Raw genomic sequence first — 22366 nt, forward strand, 5'->3', positions numbered from 1 at the left:
AATTCATTAGCAATCAGATTTATTTACACATAATACGCTATAGTTTGCGTTGTAGTGACTTTGGTTCATGTTTATAGAGACGCAGCTTTGTAGACGCTTTTGTAGACTGTGCAGCTCCTCACTGTCAACACTACCACAGAAGCGTGTGATTCAAGTGCCTGACAGATTTTGCAACAAGGAATCACTTCCAGATAATGTGATACTGGACTAAGATAAATTTTATTACAGCTACGCTGAATGAATTAGGCCAAATACCTAACTATTTACTCAAAGGCAAAAAGTTTGAAGAGTAATCGAAACAATTTTAGTGAAAATATCTGTTCGGTGTTGAAATTGTTACAAATAGAACGCATTGTAAACAAGAATGATTCAGTCCAAATATAACCATACCATAGTGCATAACGAAAAAGCTCTCTGCAGTTTACCATGTAATCACGCAAGTACGCTTAGTTCATGATGCCTATACAACAATATTCCCACCTAGAACGAAAGCAAAAACATCTCTATTATTACAAAGAGAGACAAGCCATAATCTCTTAAACAGACTTTGTACTTCATTCTTGATACCAACTGTATACAAAACAGTCTTGTAACTCAAATTCAAAGTGACAACACTAAAAGAATGTTTTATTCGCTTCAGTATTTAATGAGTATAAAAACATGAGTCAGAAACACTGGGGATTTATTCTTAACTTCAAAACATTACGAAAAGCTGTAATATTAGTAATTTTCGACTCACAAACATTAATATACGCTCAATAGTAAACGCCTGATGGCTTAAAGTTATCGAACAATTGTAAAGTAAAAAAAAATGAACCATCGCGTAGCAGCGACAGAGTCTATTATTCTTTATCTTTGCCATTCTTGCGCGGTGTCTGTAAATCTCTATGTACATGTATCGATTAATGGTATAAAAAAGAATTTTGTTGTTTCAAGACAAATGAGGCTTTTGGCGCCTCACCTTTTTACTGTTTGTATTCTATGAAGGGCGGACTCGGACTTGCTGCCTTCCACAACTGTATTTTATATTTTATGTGAAAATATTGAGTGAATATGCTAATTGTTATTTTTTCCAATCAAAAAATATGTAGTTTCTTGTAACTGATTACGAACAGACAGCGTCAAGAGGACATTTTGACTGTTATGTATAAAGAATTTAACCACAATGGTCATCTATTGTAATTTAATATGAAAAGGTACGTAGCATAAAAAAACATGTGTTAAAGATAAGTGTGCTTATTTCAGTAAATTAACCTTGATTTCCATCTCCTTATTTACCTGAATGATAATTATTTTGTGTTGCTTCACCACCAGAAATTACGATCACGCTGATGGGCCGAACGCAGCTTGAGGCAGAAGGAACATTATCGTTTTCCTATTATTTCTGAACCAAATCTTTTTTTAATTGTGTAGTGTTGCATTTCTTTTAAAGTCTATAAATCTTCCGGTCCCTTAATGTTGATCCGGGTATGACTACATCGCGACTATAAAAATGCACAGAAATGATAAGGTTTCTTCCGAACAATCTCAAATATATCAATATGCTGCTCTTATTCAGGTATTTAATGCTCAACATATGTTATTATAATAGTGTAATCAATCCCTGATTCTGTTGCCAAGTGGCCCACCAAAATATTCACTTTTTCGAAATTAAAAAAAAATAATAATTCTTTTTATTTTCGCCCCCCAAGAGCAAAGCTACACTTGGCGCCCGAACAGGGACTTGATCAAAAATCATTTCATGTATGTGTTTAAAAATTTTTCAGTGCTTGTCCTAATAATTGTTTCATTTTTCATGTGGATGCAATTCAACCGAGAAAGAGAAGTAGGAAAACCTTTTAATTAATTCAGAAGAACGATTGAAGAAATTACCAAAAAACGCGAGTATCCATCCGCATCACCATCAAGACAGCCATAGTAAGTGAAATTTTTATACGCAGTAGCCAAGCTTTCGTAGTGACGTTGCATCTTTCGAGTTGATCAGAACGTAAACCTGTCTTTACTTGCCTTGAAACAGCTTTATTTCAATTTGTCCATAGTCCATTCTTATGTAGTTAAATTCAGTGAAAGTATACCATTGTTGCCAGTGCATAAAAAAATAATAATAATTACGATATGGCGGATAATTACGCTCAAAACTGGTAAAACGTGTGATATTTCATTTGTTTGTAATTAGTAGGAACCATCTTGTCTTCTTGGCGTACATGAACGTCAGTTGTTACTCAGAGTTAAAATTTCATCTTAGGTCTTACACGACAGATACTTGTTCGAAGTCTTAGGTCCCAGTAAGCCATAGCACTACGTCACAGACAAACGACTGACGGCAGTGACAAACAATATCTGTAGCATTTTGACGTTTGACAAATAATTCATGAACATGGCTGACGGTAAACAGCGGACACAAACAAAAGCAGACGACAGCAGTGATGCGAATGGACCTCACTATCCATTACGATCACGCGCGATAGGTACACGTGCGGAGGCAGAAGCAGCCTCGACCGAAGTTTTAGAAGCTGGTCCTAGTGTGCAAACTATTCCCGCTTTTGAAAAGAATGACTTGGCTTCAATGATCGAAGCAATAATGGAACGTAAGTTCGAAAGCCAAAAACAGGAAAGATTAGATGAAAAGGCCCGCGAAGAAAAAGAGAAGGCCGAAAGACGGCATAATAAAAATCAGGTCCTTACAAATCTGTGCAATTCAGTAAAATCAGACATAAATTCAGTAAAAGCCGACATAAATTCAGAAAAAAAGAAATAAATTCAGTAAAAGCAGACATAAATTCAGTAAAAACAGATCTGCAAACGGAGATAAATGACCTAAATACACGGTTAAATTCGGTAAAGGCCGAACTAAAGGCAGACATAACAGCTGATTTAAATACCCTGTTGGGTAATGTCCAAAGCCAAATCAGTAGTCAGATCACGACCATGAGGCTAGAAATTGACACACAAGTATCGTCAAAAATAGAGGATATTTCAAAACGGTTAGACGAAAAAATCGAAGCAGCCAAGGGAGAGATAAATTCAAAAGGGATGGAATATCAAAAATAAGCTGCGACCTTAAAAGAAGATTATACTGCAATCAAGGGAGTTAAAACCGCAGTAGACACGATCGAGAATATTGATGATGATCTTTCCAAACAGATTGAGACTCTTAATGTAGAGGATCAAATAAAGAATACTGTTAAGGCACATGCTGAAGCATTGTCCGACCACTACCAAGAGTGGATTAAAAACAAAGACGGATACATAGAAAACAAGGTCAAGAACGAACTCAGGGAAACGGTCAAAAACGTGACCTTTGAAAAATTGGCAGCCCCTGGAGAAACAGGAGACACGGTCATGTCAGAATTAGGCCAGATAAGACGAACGTTAGCTCAAGATTTACCTGAATGGCGTCAACAGATAGTTGATGAAGTTCGTACACTAAAATGCCAAGTTCAAAATTCCCCACCTCCCGTGCCAGGAGAGTGGACTAATTCACCACGATGTAATGAACAACAGCAGGTATATTTCCGTTCATCATTTGATAACGCTCAAACTCATAGTTCTATAGAAGCACAATTTAACCGGAGTACCAGCCCACCCACTTTTGTCAGTTTGATGCAGGAGGAAAGCGTGATCAAACATCGTGTTTTTCCGACCTTTCACCCACAGAAAAGAGATATTCATCCTATAGTGTTCCTCTGAAATTTTGCAGGAATTTTCCCGAATAGCTGGAGTGACCGCCAGCGAATTCAATTCGTTACTGGATTTATCGTAGGCGATGCTGCCTTATGGGGAACCGAAATGGTCGACTCTTGTAAAAGTTACAGAGTTTGAACAGATGTTTTTAGCTAAATTCTGGAGTTCTGGTGTGCAGCAGCGCCTGAGAAAAGAAGTTTACAACGCTGAAGTGTTTAACAGTAAGCCGGTAGTTTGAGAAGATATTTTGAAACGTATTTAGCGAAAATCAAGTTCTGGGATTCGCCGATCACCGCCAAAGACGTTATTATGATTCTAAAAACTAAGCTACCGATTGCGATCAGAGAAAAGTTAGTAAACGTGTCTGGAGACGATACGGACACCTTCCTATCTGTGTTAGACTCATTAGATCTGATTTATGAGGACGCTAGAGTTGATGTTGGCAACGCCCACTTCAGTGCAGGCAGCCAGCACAATACAGAATACGCAGGCAACAACGGTGGCCGAGCGAAAGCGCGTCACAGCAACGGCCAGTACCAACCCCACAACGGTTTCAAAAATTAACATACTACGTACTCCAACAGTAAATATAAAAATAAGTACAATAACGGCCAGAGATACAATCCAATATATAATTCGTCACCACCTCAGTACGGAAATGCACTTTATAATACACAGCCCCAGCAATATGGAAACACGCAAGCGATCAACGGTAATTATCAAAACGATCAGTCTTACGATTCAAATCGTCAGTGGAAAGGAAATAAATGGCATAATCAAGGTGGAGACCAACGTACACCTTTCAGTAAGGGTTACAATCAACACAAGCCACAGCAAAATACCTTTCAGCCACAAAATATACACTTCACGCAACAAGCGAACGGACTTTCGGGAAGTCTGAAGCCTAAACGCCCGCATAATACGCAAATTTATTATGCGCAAGCGAATACTCCAGGACAACAAGATCCATTTCCAACCGAGTTCGTACCACAAAACCAACACCAGTTCCAGACGGAAGAAACTTTAAGAAATATAAATCAGCAGGAAAGTAAGCGTCGAGTGGAAATTTAAAAGCAGCACCTTCGAGCCTCCTAGACGATGCTGCAGGTTTGAATGGGGGCACCCTGTCCCTTAGTCCACACAAAATTAAAGCAATTAGGTATGACAAAGAGACAAACTTACGGGATGATCTAGTAGCAGACACTGAGACGAAAGACAATGATAACGTATGGGACGAACAAGTTCAAGCTTCCATAAGAGTATCAATTGTCAACATACCAGTAACAGCCATTGTAGATACAGGAGCTAATATAAATGTCTTATCTTTATGTTTATTTAAGCAAATATCCTCTGTATGCAAAGTTTTATCACTTCCAATTCAAGGTTGCACCGTTTCGGGAGCAATTGGTCCACTAACACAACGTGTAAATCTTCAGACTCAGCTTCAAATCCAGATAGAGTCTATTTCAATAACGTGCATTTTTCTTATTGTTAAAAACCTATCAGTCCCATGTATCCTGAGTATGGAATTCTTGAGGCAGACGAAAGCTAAAATTGACATCGAGTGTGGAATCTGTACTCCAGTAGCGAGCCAGCAACAAGTAACTGTAAATTTGTTAAGAAGTAAGGTGAAGACAAACTTTGGGGTGCTTCAAATAGCAGTACGGCCATGGACTAAAAGACAACAGTACAGTCAGACAGAAGACATGACAGATCCTGAAAGTGTTAATGACGATGAGTATAAAGACCTAATTCCCGGTCAGAATGAATTATACGGTAAAGCTAGTGAGTCCACTGAATTATCCAAACAACAGAAGAATGAGCTTTACAATTTGTTAACAGATTACGTTCAAGTATTTTCTAAGAAACCTGGACTAATAAAAGGCTTTGAATATCGAATGGATGTCCTGCCCCATTCAACCTACTGTAGAACAAGCTATTCCATTCCATATGCGAGACGCGAAGCCGTCAAATGCGAGTTCAGGAAAATGTTACGCTGGATTGTGATAGAAGTATCTCATTCGCCTTATTCGAGTCCTTTATTGTCTGTACTAAAATCAGATGGTAGCGTAAGGCTAGTCCTAGATGCAAGATCAATCAATAAAATTATAGTACCCATAAGAACGAGACCAGAGGCTCTTGAAGAGCATCTGCAGAAGTTTCATGGAGTTAAGTATTTGAGCACCCTTGATTTGAAAAGCAGTTACTGGCAAGTAAAACTTGCGCAGGAGTCTAGGAAGTACACTGCGTTTATATTTGCAGGTAGATCTTACCATTTCAAAGTTGTACCATTTGGACTAAATGTGACTTCCGGAATTTTTATTTCTGCCCTTGACTATGTACTAGGTCCTGAACTTTTAGATGAGGTAACAGTCTATGGGGATGACGTTCTTGTAGCATCGAAAAATTGGGAAGATCATGTGACCCTTCTGCAAAAGGTATTTCAACGATTCAGAGAGTATGGTGTTACGGCAAATCTTAAGAAATCCAAGTTTGGAAAAAGTGAAATTAAATTTTTAGGACATATCATCACCCCTGAAGGAATTAAACCTGACCTGGAAAAATTGTCTGCTATAAAAAACTTTCCAACCCCTGTTACAAAAAGGCAACTGAGAGGATTTATCGGTCTTACGTCATTTTTCAGACGTTTTGTTCCCAATCAGGTATTGAATAATCCCGCTCTTCACAACCTTTTAAAAAAGAATTCACATTGGAATTGGACGCCGGAATGCCAAGACGGATTTCAGAAAATTAAAGACAGTCTGGTTAACAGTACCATTCTCCATCCTCCTCAGATGGATAAGGAATTTTATATTACTGCAGACGCTTCCTTTGTGGGTATCGGCGCTTGTGTTTTCCAGATTCAATTAGTAAATGGACACGAGCAAATCCAAGTGATTAGCTTTGCGAGTCGAGTGTTATCTGAGCGTGAAAAGTCTTATTCGGTTACGGAGTTGGAGGCACTTGCCGTAGTATGGGCTTTTAGGTGATTTAACTATTATATCTATGGAAGAAAAAGTCTATTCAGACCATCAAGCCTTATCATTCCTCCTTACATGCAAATTGCAACATCCTCGTCTTACTCGATGGTGCTTATTCCTGCAGGAATATGACTTTGACATTATATATATAAAAGGTAAAGATAATGTTATAGCAGACGCACTTTCTCGCTCACCTGAGAGCTTACCAGAAACCAGCGAACTGGTGGAACTAATGTCTAATTATAAAGTTTTGTTAATGAAAGATCCAATTCACAGAAAATATGTTCTTCAGTTATGTAGGCAGATTCAGATTCTTCAAAATACAGATCCAAAATGGAAAAAGGTTAGATAAATTCTTCACGAAAATCCAGTCCACAAGTTGTCCAAGTTTTATAAAGTTCATAACCAAGTGCTATTTCATAAAACGTCTGAGTCATTTGAGAGGTGGTGTGTCTGCATCCCTCGAAATTTCATTGAACATCTTCTGTGGTACACTCACATTTCATGGGGTCACTACGGACCAGAAAAATGTAAAAGGAAAATCTCGACTTACTGTTATATTCCGAATCTACATCAGAGAATCCATAAATTATTGAGAAACTGTGTCATCTGTCAAAAAGCAAAATCCTTAAACATTTCCACTTCACTCCCACTAAATCCAATAATTGCCGAAAGGCCAAACCAACTTCTTAGCATTGATTTGGCAGGTACACTACCCACCGGTAGGGGAGGCGCTAAATACTTAGTAGCAATCCTGGACAATTTTTCTAAGCACATAAGACTGTACGCAGTGAAATCTTATTGTGCAAATCCAATAATTCATCGCACTGAAAATGATTATTTCCCACGATTCGGGGTTTCAGAATCAATCTTGTCCGATAATGCTTCAAATTACACATCACGCCCGTGGCGTGCATTTCTTGCTCGCCATGGAATCAAAAAAATTTTGATATCCCTGTTTCGACCGCAATCGAATCCGACAGAAAGAATCTACAAAGAATTTAACAGATTTATAAGGACGTACATTCCTAATAAGCAATCTAAGTGGGTAGACTTCGTAACACCTTTCGAACAGATTGTAAACCACCTTCCTCAACTGTCGACCGGATTCACGCCACATGAGTTAATGTCAAGATCAAAAGAAAGGAATGAATGGATAGACCCCCTTCCAAAGTTACAAGACAACGAATTGGACCTAGACGTAAAAATCAGGCAAGCTCTCATATCATTGACAACGTATGCTAACCTCCGAAAAAAGGCATTTCATAAGAAGGTAAATAGGGTTATCGATTTCAAAGAAGGAGAAAAGGTATTGGTCAGGACTCACTTTAAACCATCCTTGTTGTTAAAGAAGAATCGTAAGTGGCAACACATTTATGAAGGTCCCTTTGTGATAATGAGGAAACCACACATTGGTAGCTATTTGTTATCTGACCCTGCCACGAATAAAATCAAAGGATTGTTCCACCATCATGATTTAAGAAAATTTTGTAACGCCAGGAATTAAGTTAATTTAAGCTGTAAGAAAATTCTAAGGTATTGGAGATCAGGATTAACCAATGAGTGACAAGAACTGAACTGAACTGACTACGGACGTTGACCAGTGCTAAAAGGAAACCTTATGTATTAAAACAACGCGTCTGGAAAATAAAATACAGAATACGTTGTAGACAAGTATTTATATGAATAATCTTTATGTCAACAGGAGGACATGTCCTAGAGGTGATTTTCAATTTTAGTTATAAGTTAGTATGTAAGAAAAATGATGTACTCAAGAGGTATTAATTAGCCCCGAGGTACTAAAATGAGGAAAGAGGAAGGAGCGAATGATGCACTTCTCTCGCTAAATAGTAATTTGAAAATGAGCAGGAAGGAGCGAATAATGCACTTCTCTCGGTAAATAGTAATATGAAAATGATGATTATATGTGTTTAGTATTAGAAAGTGAAATTTAATTGAGGACAAATTAATGACCTGTTTTGAAAGAAAATACTTAACGTCCAGACAAAAGAGGAAAGTAATGTGAAAAGATTCGATTCCATGAGGCTATTCCCTATTTTCAAATGTGACGTAAATAAGGCACCACCTGTTAGCGCAAAACAGTCAGTAGATTTAACTTGTAAGTTCCAGCACAGTGCTGTGCCAGCGATAAAATAACATCTCTTTGAAGTAAACAGATACCTAGGATTAAGCATGAACAGATTGATAACGCAGTGCAATTGTTCTAAAAAGGCATGAAGTTAACCTTAAGTAAAAGCGTGATGGAATAAAAAGGAAGTTTATTATATAACGCAAAGTAAGATGAGTCCAGACTATAAACAAGCTGAGTAAAAGAATATATGAGTAACATGGTTTATTATGCTAACTTCACGGTACTATTGAGCATTAGCGATACTACAAATTCACAAACTAGCAGCAAATAGAATAAGAATCTCGCCCACGCTTCACAGGTCTCGACAGCAGCAAACAACAACACTCTAGTGAGAGGCTTATATATACAAATGATAATTAATACCCAAATGCGTAAAGCATAAACTTGACTTAGTCTAAGAAATGAACAAAGAGTAGTAATCAAGCTGCAGCAAGATACATATTAGATATACATGCTTGAAGTGATAGATTTTATTTTAAGTGCGCACTGCAATATTTATTGTTTTCTCTGTGATTATGTGATTATTGAATCCCTTTCCTAAGTGCAAATCCTTTAAGATCCTTGATCATATTCACTCCTCAGGATCAACTTGTAAAGATGCACGTGTGCTTGGGAAGTGAGGCACTACGTATAAAAATGAGTAGGTTCGCGACGCGCAAATTGCTTTTGTAATGCGTAATGTAAATTAAATTTTCGACCTGGTTGAGGAGTAATTTATATTCTATCGACGATCCGCGAGTAGGCCCGCTTTGCCCACTTTTCTTTTTCGACTGTTTGCATTTCTACACGAAATCCAGAGGCGGAATTGTTATTTTCAAATCTGTCCTCGAACTTTCTTTAAAGACAAGCACATACGAGAAAAACTTTGACATAAATGAAGCTCCCCTCACAAGTCACTAAATATGATGAGCACTAAAAAAATGTATTGGGCATACAAAATGAATAAGCAAGCGTGATAAAGATTACTATGAATGAAATTAATTTGTAAAGGAGATTGGAAATGAATTTGGTCAAAGTAAAAGGACTTATAATAGCTTACCTGTGACCGTAGGCATAAATAGTAAAAAAAACTAATTAAGAAACAATTGTTCTGATTCAAAGTGGTCAATTAGATTATTTCTCGATTTAAATGAACTCTTTTAAATATTAGTATGTAAATCAACTTGTAAACACCATGTGATGTTATGAAGCGAGAATTTATTTTAATATACCGTTCACGCGGACGCTCACCACAGTGCAAGTGAAGTTTTAAAGTTCGACGATTTTCAGTGACAGTATTCTACTGCACCATATGTGTGAAAAATTCATTGATGTGTGCAGTGTGTAATAATCAGTGTCATTCCACACATGCAGTTGCAGCAGTAGCTACCACTTACCTGTGAATCCGTAATTGGATAGTGGACAGGAAGTGATGCGAGGCAGTTTCGGTGGCAGAAGCTCCCTCAAGCAATCTAAAAAGGACAAAGCCACGATCCGCCGAACAAAAGCGACGCACGGCACCTAAAACGCGAAATCAACGCTCTGCAAGAAAGCTCCGGTCACGTGCGCGCGCACAGACTGAATTTCAAGATTTCTCGCAACAGTGGAGGCGGACAGCCACCATGTGACGAAATAATGTAAACGTTCAACCGTCAACACAGTTGCTGTGTGCTACATTCTGTAGCGAAAACATTCACACCCAGTACTGTAAACATTTTTGTATGTATCATAAACCTTCTGAGAGACTCTAAGATAGAGAAGTTAGCGTAATTATTATAATGACTGATTGTACACAGAGATAAGTCACAAGGTTACCTCTAAACACTGTTGAAATGTAATCTTTAACGAGAGGTCACGATACGAATGAAAATAAGCACACGAAAATACGTCAAAGGATCCCATCCTCCTATATCCCATCCCACATGTATAGAAAATTAGTTTTGTAAGCTATTCTAATACAAGATATTTTATCTGTTTCATATGTGAAATAATTCGGAGACACACACTCGAGCCCTGAAAGTGAAAGATATGGACTTCCTTGTCGAAGCCATCACCAGTGGCCGCTCTACAATCCAAGTCTATCATAAATAGTGCATGTGCGACGAAAATAAATGTATAATGAAGTGCGATAACGGACAAGGCAATCAACTGAAAAGACGATGACAATATAATGAATACAGTCAAAACAGAAAGTTGTGTACCAGTTGTGATAGTCAAATTACTTTTGCAACGATGAAAAATGAATTGTGACTCTATTTCCCTATAAATTTTGTAAATATGTGTACTTATAGCCCTAATCTTAAGAATCATCAAGAAAGACTGAATCATACCAATGCTGATAGAACAAAATCACAATGATCCACCGTCAGTAATTACAAATTGAAACGTTAATTCTTTTATTATGGAATGAATGTAAAACGAAACTTTTAATAACCTGTATGTTACAGCCGAAAATTACAAATATTCCAATGGGCATGAGGATGAAAGTAATACCTTCGGTATTCCTTCCCTCCTCATGGGAGGCAGTGTAATATTAGTAATTTTCGCCTCATAAACATTAATATACGCTCAATAGTAAACGCCTGATGGCCTAAAGTTATAGAACAATTGTAAAGTAAAAGAAATGAACCATCGCATAGCAGCGACAGGGTCTATTATTCTTTATCTTTGCCGTTCTTGCGCGGTGCCTGTAAATCTCTATGTACATGTATCGATTAATGGTATAAAAAGGAATTCTGTTGTTTCAAGACAAATGAGGCTTTTGGCACCTCACCTTTTTACTGTTTGTATTCTATGAAAGGCGGACTCGGACTTGCTGCGTTCCACAACTGTATTTTATATTTTATGTGAAAATATTGAGTGAATATGCTAATTGTTATTTTTTCCAATCAAAAAATATGTAGTTTCTTGTAACTGATTACGAACAGACAACGTCAAGAGGACATTTTGACTGCTATGTATGAAGTATTTAACCACAATGGTCATCTATTGTAATTTAATATGAAAAGGTACGTAGCATTAAAAAAACGTGTGTTAAAGATAAGTGTGCTTATTTTAGTAAATTAACCTTGATGATTTTCATCTCCTTATTTACCTGAATGATAATTACTTGGTGTTACTTCATCACCAGAAATTACGATCACGCTGATGGGCCCAACGCAGCTTGAGGCAGAAGGAACATTTTCGTTTTCCTAGTATTTCTGAACCAAATCTTTTTTTAATTGTGTAGTGTTGCATTTCTTTTAAAGTCTATAAATCTTCTGGTTCCTTAATGTTGATCCGGGTATGACTACATCGCGACTATAAAAATGCACAGAAATGATAATGTTTCTTCCGAACAATCTCAAATATATCAATATGCTGCTCTTATTCAGGTATTTAATGCTCAACGTATGTTATTATAAAAATGTAATCAATTCCTGATTCTGTTGCCAAGTGACCCACCAAAATATTCACTTTTTCGAAATTAAAAAAATAATTCTTTTTATTTTCGCCCCCCAAGTGCAACGCTACAAGGTTTATGCGAATAGGGGTCAGAAAATCCTTCTTAAGAAAGGAACGGAAGGATTTATTAAACACGGCCCAGAAATGATGCATTTACATTTAGAAGAACTTGCTCGAAGTGCCGTTTGCATGCACCCTTTGAGTCCGCTTTCCATGTTTTTCCGTACGTTGTGGAATACTCTTGATGAGTTATGTATTTGGCCACATCAATTATGGATACACTCCCCCAGTATATAGGCATTCGGTACGGCAATTGAACACGCCAAAGATTTTAAGTGTCCCCAAATCCCCAAATGATAATTCAAATCTGGTGATAAAGAAGCCCATGCTATATAACCCCTTTGGCCAAGCCAAATGCTCGGACACTGGTTATCGAGATACTGGAGAACTGTCCGTGTATACTAAGATGGAGCACCATCGAGCATGACAACATTCGTTGGATGAGGCTTAGAGGAATAGCGTCGAGTAAATAAAGCAAATCATATCCGAGAAACTGTAGATACGTTTCTCTAGTAAGACGTTGCGGAAAGTATGGACCATTGAGATGAATATGAATGATTCCTTATCATACATTGAGACGAGCCGCTGTTGATGTTTGTCTTGTCGCACTTCGTGAGGGTTTTCGTAAGTCCAGACGTGATGGTTATCATAATTGAAGATCCCATCACGTGAAAAGCCAGCTTCGTCTGTGAATACGGTACGTAATAAGGACTGCAGAAATTCGGCATACTGCCATAACATGCGTTTACGGTAAGCTATTCTTGACTGAATGTCTGCCTGATTTAAACTTTGCATCGTTTCATGCGGAATGTTCCATATCGTCATGTGATTAACGCCTTCACTTCTCGCAATTCCTTTTATATTAGGTGCTGGAGTTTGATGCAGAGTAAGAGCTCTTCAAGCTCAGATGTTCGTACATTGCGTGTTCTCCCATCATCTGCAACTCTCTTCTCAAATGAAGCTGGGCTTTACAAAAGCTGGTGTGGTCGTACAAACGTTTTTGCACACGGCAGTGCCTCACAAGGAAACGTTAAGTATAAAACTGGCATGCTGCGTGCGCATTCTCATCTGCTAGACCGTACATGTGGCGGATATCTATCATTCCAGACACCGAGGACATGATAGCGTTGTGTTGCGATAGAAGTCACCCTAAAGCAAAACAAATGGCATGACAAGACCAATTGTAAACAAGAAAGCGATTAAGAAGGCACATTTGAGGAACGTTACACAACCATGAGTCATTACAGAGAATTACTTTCGTGCCTCACTAGCGAAGGATTTTTGGATCCATGTTCACATAATTATTTGTAAGAATAAATACATACAGTTTCTGACACGCACTTTTATTCACCCTCTCTAGTGACAATATTCAGAGATGAGAAGTCATGAGATAGCGATACTCACATACTCAGATGGCCATAGAATTGATTAAATAAGGTACAAAAAGGCAGTGCATTGGCGGAGCTGTCATTTGTACTCAGGGAAGTTATGTGAATAGGTTTCCGATGTGATTACGGCCACACGATGCAGAGAAGCAGATCTTGAATGCCGAATGGTAGTTGGAGATAACATGAGACAAAAATGGCTCTGAGCACTATGGGGCTTAACATTTAAGGTCATCAGTTCCCTAGAACTTAGAACTACTTAAACCTAACTAACCTAAGGACATCACACACATCCATGCGCGAGGCAGGATTCGAACCTGCGACCGTCGCGGTCGTGCGGTTCCAGACTGTAGCACCTAGAACCGCTCGGCCACACCGGTCGGCTAATTTGAGACATTCCATTTCGGAAATCGTTAGGGAATTCAATATTCCGAGATCCACAGTGGGGAGAGTGCGACGAGAATACGAAATTTGAGGCGTTACCTCTCAGCACCGACAACGCAATGGCCAACGGCCTTCACTTAACGACGAAAAGCAGCGGCGTTTGCGTAGCAGGTACTAACAGGCAACCAAGTCTGCGTGAAATAACCGTAGAAATCAATGTGGGACGTACGGCGAAAGTATCTGGTGGTATAGGATGGCGAATTTGCGTTAATGAGCTATGGCAGCGAACGACCGACACGAGTGCCTTTGCTAGCAGCACGAGATGGCTTGCAGCGCCTCTCCTGGGCTCGTGGCCATGTCGGTTGGATCCTAGGCGACTGTAAAACCGTGGCCTGATCAGATGAGTCCTGATTTCAGTTGGTAACAGCTGATGGTAGGTTTCGAGTGTGGCACAGACCCCAAGAAACCTTGGATCCAAGTTGTCAACAAGGCATTGTGCAAGCTTGTGATGGTTCCATAACGGCGTGGGCCCTGTTTATATTCAATGAAGTTGGTCCTCTGGTCCAGTTGAACAGTTCATTGACAGGAATTGGTTTTGTTAGATACTTGGAGACCATTTGCAGCCATTCAACGATGGAATATTTAAGAATGAAAATGTGCCTTGTCACCGGGCCATACGATATGGCGGGTGGTTCGATGAAAATTGTGGACACTTCGAACGAATGGATTTACCACCCAGATCGCCCAATGTGAACCGCATCGAACTTTTATGGGACATAATACAGAGGTCAGCAAAATCCTGCACCGATAACTCTTCGGAAATTACGGACGGTTATAGAGGCAGCATGGCTCAATAATTCTGCACGAGACTTCCAAAGACTTGTTGAGTCCATGCCACGTCGAGCTGCTGCACCACACTGGGCAAGAGGAGATCCGACACCATATTAGGCGGTGTCCTATGACTTTTATCACCTCAGTGTAGTGAAACTATTAATGGGAGAATTTAACTTTCCTAAGACACTGACTGAATTATTTTATGTCCTCCTGAGGGATATAGTGCCAAATTATGTCCAACTGGCAAATTAGATTGTAACAATCTCGAGCTGGTTCGGAGGACCCTATCCATAATGCTCCAAACATTGTCAAGTATATGATCGCAGGTTCGAATCCTGCCTCGGGCATGGATGTGTGTGATGTCTTTAGGTTAGTTAGGTTTAAGTAGTTCTAAGTTCTACGGGACTGAAGACCACAGCAGTTATGTCCCATAGTGCTCAGAGCCATTGTCAAGTAGGGAGAGATCTGGCGAACTTTCTGGCCAAAGTAGGGCTTGATAAGCACCAAGACAAGCAGTAGAAACTGTCGCCGCATGCGGGCGGCCATTATCTTGCTGAAATGTAAGGCCTGGATGGCTAAGCATGAAGGTCAAGAAAAAGGATCATAGAATATCCTCAACGTACCGCAGCGCTGTAAGGGTGCAGTGAATGATAACCAAGGTGTCCTGCAATGAAATAAAATGGCACCCCAGACCACCACCACTACTGATTGTCGAACTGTTGGTATCCCACCACTGTCTGGGGCGTGTCCAGACACTTCTTCGCTGCTCATTTAGCCCCAGTTCGAAGTGCGACTCATCAATGATGCCAATTGCACTCCAGTCAATGAGATTCCAGGGTCTGATAACCTATCATCTCATAGCTAGACCCTTACAGCACAGCGGTACGTCCACGACAATCTTCACCCAGATGTGTTGCCGTTCATGGTAAGCCACATTGGGCTCATATTTAAGCAAGATAATGCCTCATTCTTTTTTTCTACCATGTAGGTATAGTCAAGAGACCAGGACAGCACAGCGACGAGAACTGTTGGTAGCGCATGCGTAACCAACCAGTGATGGTGCGTGCCGCCAGTTATAGTGACTTTAGAAGCAGTTATGTGGAAGAAGAGTGTGTACCATATAGGCGCTGGAGGGATCTAAAATGTTTTCTTTACGAAGCAACAACCAGCAAGATCGCTTTACCATGGCATAGATCCCACAGAAAACCTAAATCAGGAGATCATACTATAGATTTAAATGCCTGTCCCCAAAAAGGCGAGTCCATTTACATCTCTTTCGCTAAAGGAGCGTGACAGTTAACCTGAAAAAATACAAAAAATTTCATGCAGAATCAGCTACAAAGTTCCTTGACTTCTGAAAGTCATTCGATACAGTGCCACCACTATTGTATAATGAAAGAAATACGAACATACTGAGCAATGGAACGATCGTTGCTGATTTGTGGCGGAATTCTGGACTTTCTGGCGGACGCAACTCCAAGGGAGTATCCCAGGACCATCACCGTTTATAATATATACACTGTCGGGAGAAAAAAAATTAGTACACCTGGAAAGACGACATCGAATTTGATCCAGTGATGGTATATACCAGCTGTGGCGTAGTAGATGTATTGATAATGGTTTCAACGTCGTCCGGCATCAGACAGTGTGGAATAGCTACCAGATCGCCACCTGTGTCTATTCTTGGGAATGCTCACAGCCAGAAGGCTCAGTATGGTGCAATCGAGTGAGGCAACCACGCCACGAAGACGCAATCGTGCTTCCTACAGCCAACTGAATGAGTTTGGAAGGGGTCTGATTGTGGCCTATTGCGCGGCTGGATGGTTCTTTCGGATAACTACCACACAAGTTGGAAGTGCTGCATCAGCTGTGGAACGATACTGGTATCAGTGATCACGTGAACATTCCCACACCCGTAGAAGAGATTCTGAGCATAGACGTGGCACATACACCTGCCAGGATCGTCGTATTGTAAGAGCAGCAGGGGCAGATCGTACAGCCACCACAGCAGAGATAGCAGGGCTTCAGATCCCAAACGTGCCAACCCGAACTGTTGCGAACTGGTTATTAGCTGTGAGACCACGGGCACGCACACGTCTCGCCCGTCTTCCACTTACGCCACAGCATCAAAATGCACGGCTCGACTGGTGCCGTCGAAGAATCAGTTCTAAGATGAAATGGTGGGCCGTGTTCTTCAGCAATGAAAGCAGATTCTGGCTGTACACAAGTGATGATAGTTTTCACGTACGACGTAGATCTGGTGAGCGCTGTCTCATTTGAGCGCATTCGTCCAATACACGCTGACTCTATCCCAAGGCCTTATTGTCTGTGTGAACCTATGAGTGCGAGAATTTAGCCTGGTGCGATAAGTTACAACTCTCGTTCACCATTGGTTCAAATGGTTCAGATGGCTCTGAGCACTATGGGACTTAACTTCTGAGGTCGTAAGTCCCCTAGAACTTAGAACTACTTAAACCTAACTAACCTAAAGACATCACACACATCCATGCCCGAGGCAGGATTCGAACCTGCGACCGTAGCGGTCGCGCAGTTACGGACTGTAGCGCCTAGAACCGCTCGGTCACTCCGGCCGGTTCACCATTGGTGTTTCTGGAGGGGATGCTGGCCTGCTTTCTGTACGCGCTGAATGTCGTCGGACCCATTCTTTTGCCGTTCTAACAACAGGAAGGTGATGTGTTGTTCCAGCAGAATGAAGCTTGCCCACACACTACACGTGAAACTCAGCGTGGTCTGCAAGACGTGCGGCAACTTCGCTGAGCAGCACGATCTCCTGATTTGTCTCCAATTAAGCAAGTGTGGGATATGATGGGAGGAGAAGTGATTCGTGCGACTCATCAGCTAGCAACTATTACAGAACCATGTGAACAGGTCGAGCAGCCGTGGCATAACGTATCCCAGAGCAATATTCGCCATCTGTACAATCGACTGGATGGCAGAGTCAGCGCCTGCACTGCCCCCCCCCCCCCCCCCCCGTGGACGCTATGCGATGTACTGATATGGGTGTTTCAGTATGAGTCAATACTTAGTACCTCTGTACCGCTTGTGCTATTGATCTATGAATGTAATCATTTCATGTTCGCCTCGTGGACTGTTTCAACAACAAATCATGAGTGAACTGAAACCTCTAAATGGGCGTACTAATTTTTTTCATCACTGTATAAATGCTTCAGTGGGTGTCGTAGTTAATTGCTTGAGCTGCTCTCAGACGGTGCTGTTATCTCTCTGTAGGTTTCGAGTCCATAAGAATGAAATGAAATGTAGGAAGGGGGCAGGGAGCGGAAGATGACACTCAACCTAAACAAATGTAACATATTGCGAATAGGTACGTGAACTGCTGGTTCTATTACACGATTGGCGACAAATCGCTGGAAACATAACTACCGTACATTATCTCGGAGTAACCGTCAGCAGAAACCAAATTGCAATGACCGCGTGAAAGTAATTGTAGGTAAATCAGACGCCAGGTTTGAGATTCATTGGGTTGAGCTGAAGGAAATACAACCAATTCTCGAAAGAGCTGGCTTGTACAATACAAGTTAGATTAATGGAAGAGGCCGGCCGATGTGGCCAAGAGGTTCTAGGCGCTTCAGTCTGGAACCACGCGACCGCTGCGGTCGCACGTTCGAATCCTGCCTCGGGCATGGATGTGCGTGATGTCCTTAGGTTAGTTAGTTTTAAGTAGTTCTAAGCTCCATGGGACTGATGACCTCAGATGTTAAGTCCCATAGTACACAGAGCCATTCGAACCATTTGATTAATGGAGGAGGTAGAGAAGATCGAGCGAAGAGCGTTGCGTTTCGTAATGGTATCGTTTAATCGGCGATAGAGTGTTGTGGAGATCCTCAACAATGCCCAGTGGCAGACGGCTACAAGAGAGGTATTAACTATTGAAGTACACTACTGGCCATTAAAATTGCTACACCACGAAGATGACGTGCTACAGACGCGAAATTTAACCGACAGGAAGAAGATGCCGTGATATGCAAATAATTAGCTTTTCAGAGCATTCACACAAGGTTGGCGCCGGTGGCGACACCTACAACTTGCTGACATGAGGAAAGTTTCCGACCGATTTCTCATACACAAACATCAGTTGACCGGCGTTGCCTGGTGAAACGTTGTTGTGATGCCTCGTGTAAGGAGGAGAAATGCGTACCATCACGTTTCCGACTTTCATAGAGGTCGGATTGTAGCCCATCGCGATTGCGATTTATCGTATCGCGACATTGCTGTTCTCGTTGGTCGAGATCCAATGACTGTTAGCAGAATATGGAATCGGTGGGTTCAGGAGGGTAATACGGAACGCCGTGCTGGATCCCAACGGCCTCGTATCACTAGCAGTCGAGATGACAGGCATGTTATCCGCATGGCTGTAACGGATCGTGCAGCCACGTCTCGATCCCTGAGTCAACAGATGGGGACGTTTGCAAGACAACCACCGTCTGCACGAACGATTCGACGACGTTTGCATCAGCATGGACTATCAGCTCGGAGACCATGGCTGCGGTTATCCTTGACGCTGCATCACAGACAGGAGCGCCTGCGATGGTGTACTCAACGACGAACCTGGGTGCACGAATGGCAAAACGTCATTTTTTCGGATGAATCCAGGTTCTGTTTACAGCACCATGATGGTCGCATCCGTGTTTGGCGACATCGCGGTGAACACTCGGTGGAAGCGTCTATTCCTCATCGCCATACTGGCGTATCACCCGACGTGATGGTATGGGGTGCCATTGGTTACACGTCTCGGTCACCTCTTGTTCGCATTGATGGCACTTTGAACAGTGGACGTTACATTTCAGATGTGTTACCACCCGTGGCTCTACCCTTCATTCGATCCCTGCGTAACCCTACATTTCAGTAGAATAATGCACGTCCGTATGTGGCAGGACCTGTACGGGCCTTTGTGGATACAGAAAATTTACGACTGCTGCCGTGGCCAGCACATTCTCCAGATCTCTCACCAATTGAAAACGTCTGTTCAATGGTGGCCGAGCAACTGGCTAGTCACAATACGCCAGTCACTACTCTTGATAAACTGTGGTATCCTGTTGAAGCTGCATGCGCAGCTGTACCTGTACACGCCATCCAAGCTCTGTTTGGCACAATGCCCAGGCGTATCATGGCCATTATTACGGCCAGAGGTGGTTGTTCTGGGTACTGATTTCTCAGGATCTATGCACCCAAACTGAGTAAAAATGTAATCGCATGTCAGTTCTAGTATAATATATTTGTCCAATGAATACCCGTTTATCATCTGTATTTCTTCTAGGTGCAGCAGTTTTAATGGTAGTGTATTACTACTGAAGTAGTTACAAACACCGCCGCAAGCCGGTCCCAAGCCCGGGCCCATCTAAAAACAAGAGGATGGGGAAGTGTGGAGGGGGAGGAGTAACAACCTCGTTAAAAAAACAGGGTCCATCCGGCTCCAGATGGTAGCACCCTGTCATAGGGCCCCTGCCTAGGGTTACTAGGTGAAACCTAGCCAACGGTCTCAATGGCGGAAGAGGAACAATTTCCCAACGGCAGAGAGAGCGGAAGAGCTAACTCCAGGGCTTACTACCTTGGTTTTAATTTCGGATTCGGGGCAACCCGATCCCCCAATTTATTATCCAACAATTACTGCAAAGCATGATGGGAACGTCGTCAAAGATAGACACTACTCCAAGAGGTAGACCGAATGGCAAATCCTCCGTTGTTCGTAGAAACAATGCAAAGTGGTCAAAGGATTTTGGAGGACCCCAACCAACATGTATGCAGCCCTCAACACTGAAATTTAAGAAAGCAACTATGTTTGCAACCCTAAATGTAAACTCTCTAATTAAAGTAGGAAAATTGAAATCATTGATTGAAAAGCTGAACCAGAAAGAAATTTTAATATGTGCATTGCAAGAAACAAGGTTTTTAGATGAAACTGCTTTAGATTTTGAAAACTATCGTTTATTTAAAGGAAAACCAGGTAAAATCTTAATGAAACAAATGCCATACCTGGGAACAGCATTTCTGGTACATCACTCAATTTTAGATTCAGTTACTAACTTCTACTCGATTTCTGAGAGACTATCCACTCTTGAGATTAAATGTAAAAACAAAGGATACTCTATAGTCAACTGCCATGCACCCATAAACCAGGACAACAAAAATAACCCGGAGAAAGTTGAAGAATTTTGGGAGATACTTGAAATGGAACTGGATAGATGCTCAAAGAAGAACATAAAAATGTTAGTAGGCGATTTTAACGCACAAATAGGAAGAGAGAAAAAATACCATGGAACAGTAGGCCTCTTCCCAGGTCACAAAAGAACTTCAAAAAATGGAGAAAGGCTTATAGAGGTATGTAGGCATTTCAACTTGAAAATAATGACAACACATTTCAAAAAGCTGAGCCGAAAAACTAAAACATGGAGATCACCAAATCCACTTCTCGGAGAATTCCGAATTGACCATGTGGCTATCTTACTTCATTGTCAAGAAGAAATTCAAAACACTAAAGTGCTGAAAAGCCTTGATGTTGATTCAGACCACTATTTGACTACGATTAAATTCAGACCACTCCCATTTCGAAAAGAGAAGAAAACCTTTTACAAAATTCCAAAATATAACACAGAAACTTTAAAAAATGAAGAAATTAAACAACGGTTTCAAAGAGCATTGCACAAAGATAGCGATGGCATATCCACAATAAATAAGGAAGCGGGATGGGAGGAGATCAAAAACGAAATAGTTGAAATAGCAAAAGAAAATTGTCTCGTGAAAAGAGTAAGAAGACATCCATGGTGGGACAATGAATGTGATGAGAACCTGGAGAAGAGACAGAAATTGTGGCAGAAATGGAACTCCACAAAAGATCCTCAAGATCTTGACAATTTTAAAATCCAGAGAAGAGAAACAGCTAAGCTTTTCCGTAATAAAAAAAGAAGACAATTTCAGGATAACCTAGAACAGATTGAGGAAGACTTTAAAAGAAATAATTCTAGAGATTTCTACAAAACTTTTAGAAAACAGCTAACCAAATACCAATCCCCAAATTTATGTTTTAAAGGTGAAGAGAACAAGCTAGGTTTGACAAACAAGACTAATTGTGAAATATTAGCAAAATATTTCGAGAATCTACTAAATTGTGAACCACCCAAAGATAAAATGAGTTTTGAAAACCACCGAAATACTAATACCGAGTCAAAACCTCCAGACGCTGAAGAAATAAAACACATAATACACAGTCTAAAAAACAATAAAGCCCCAGGAGAAGACTCCATAGTACCATAAATCCTAAAAATAATGGATACCAACCTCCCACAAGTTTTGGAACATATGTTTAAGAAGATCTGGGACGAAGAAAGAATTCCTGAAGACTGGCAGTGTGCCCTGATACACCCACTACACAAAAAGGGGGATAAGATGAATGTTAATAATTATAGAGGGATCTCGCTACTACCAGT

The sequence above is a fragment of the Schistocerca cancellata genome, chromosome 1 (assembly GCF_023864275.1).
Source record: "Schistocerca cancellata isolate TAMUIC-IGC-003103 chromosome 1, iqSchCanc2.1, whole genome shotgun sequence".
In the NCBI taxonomy this organism is placed as follows: Eukaryota; Metazoa; Arthropoda; class Insecta; order Orthoptera; family Acrididae; genus Schistocerca; species Schistocerca cancellata.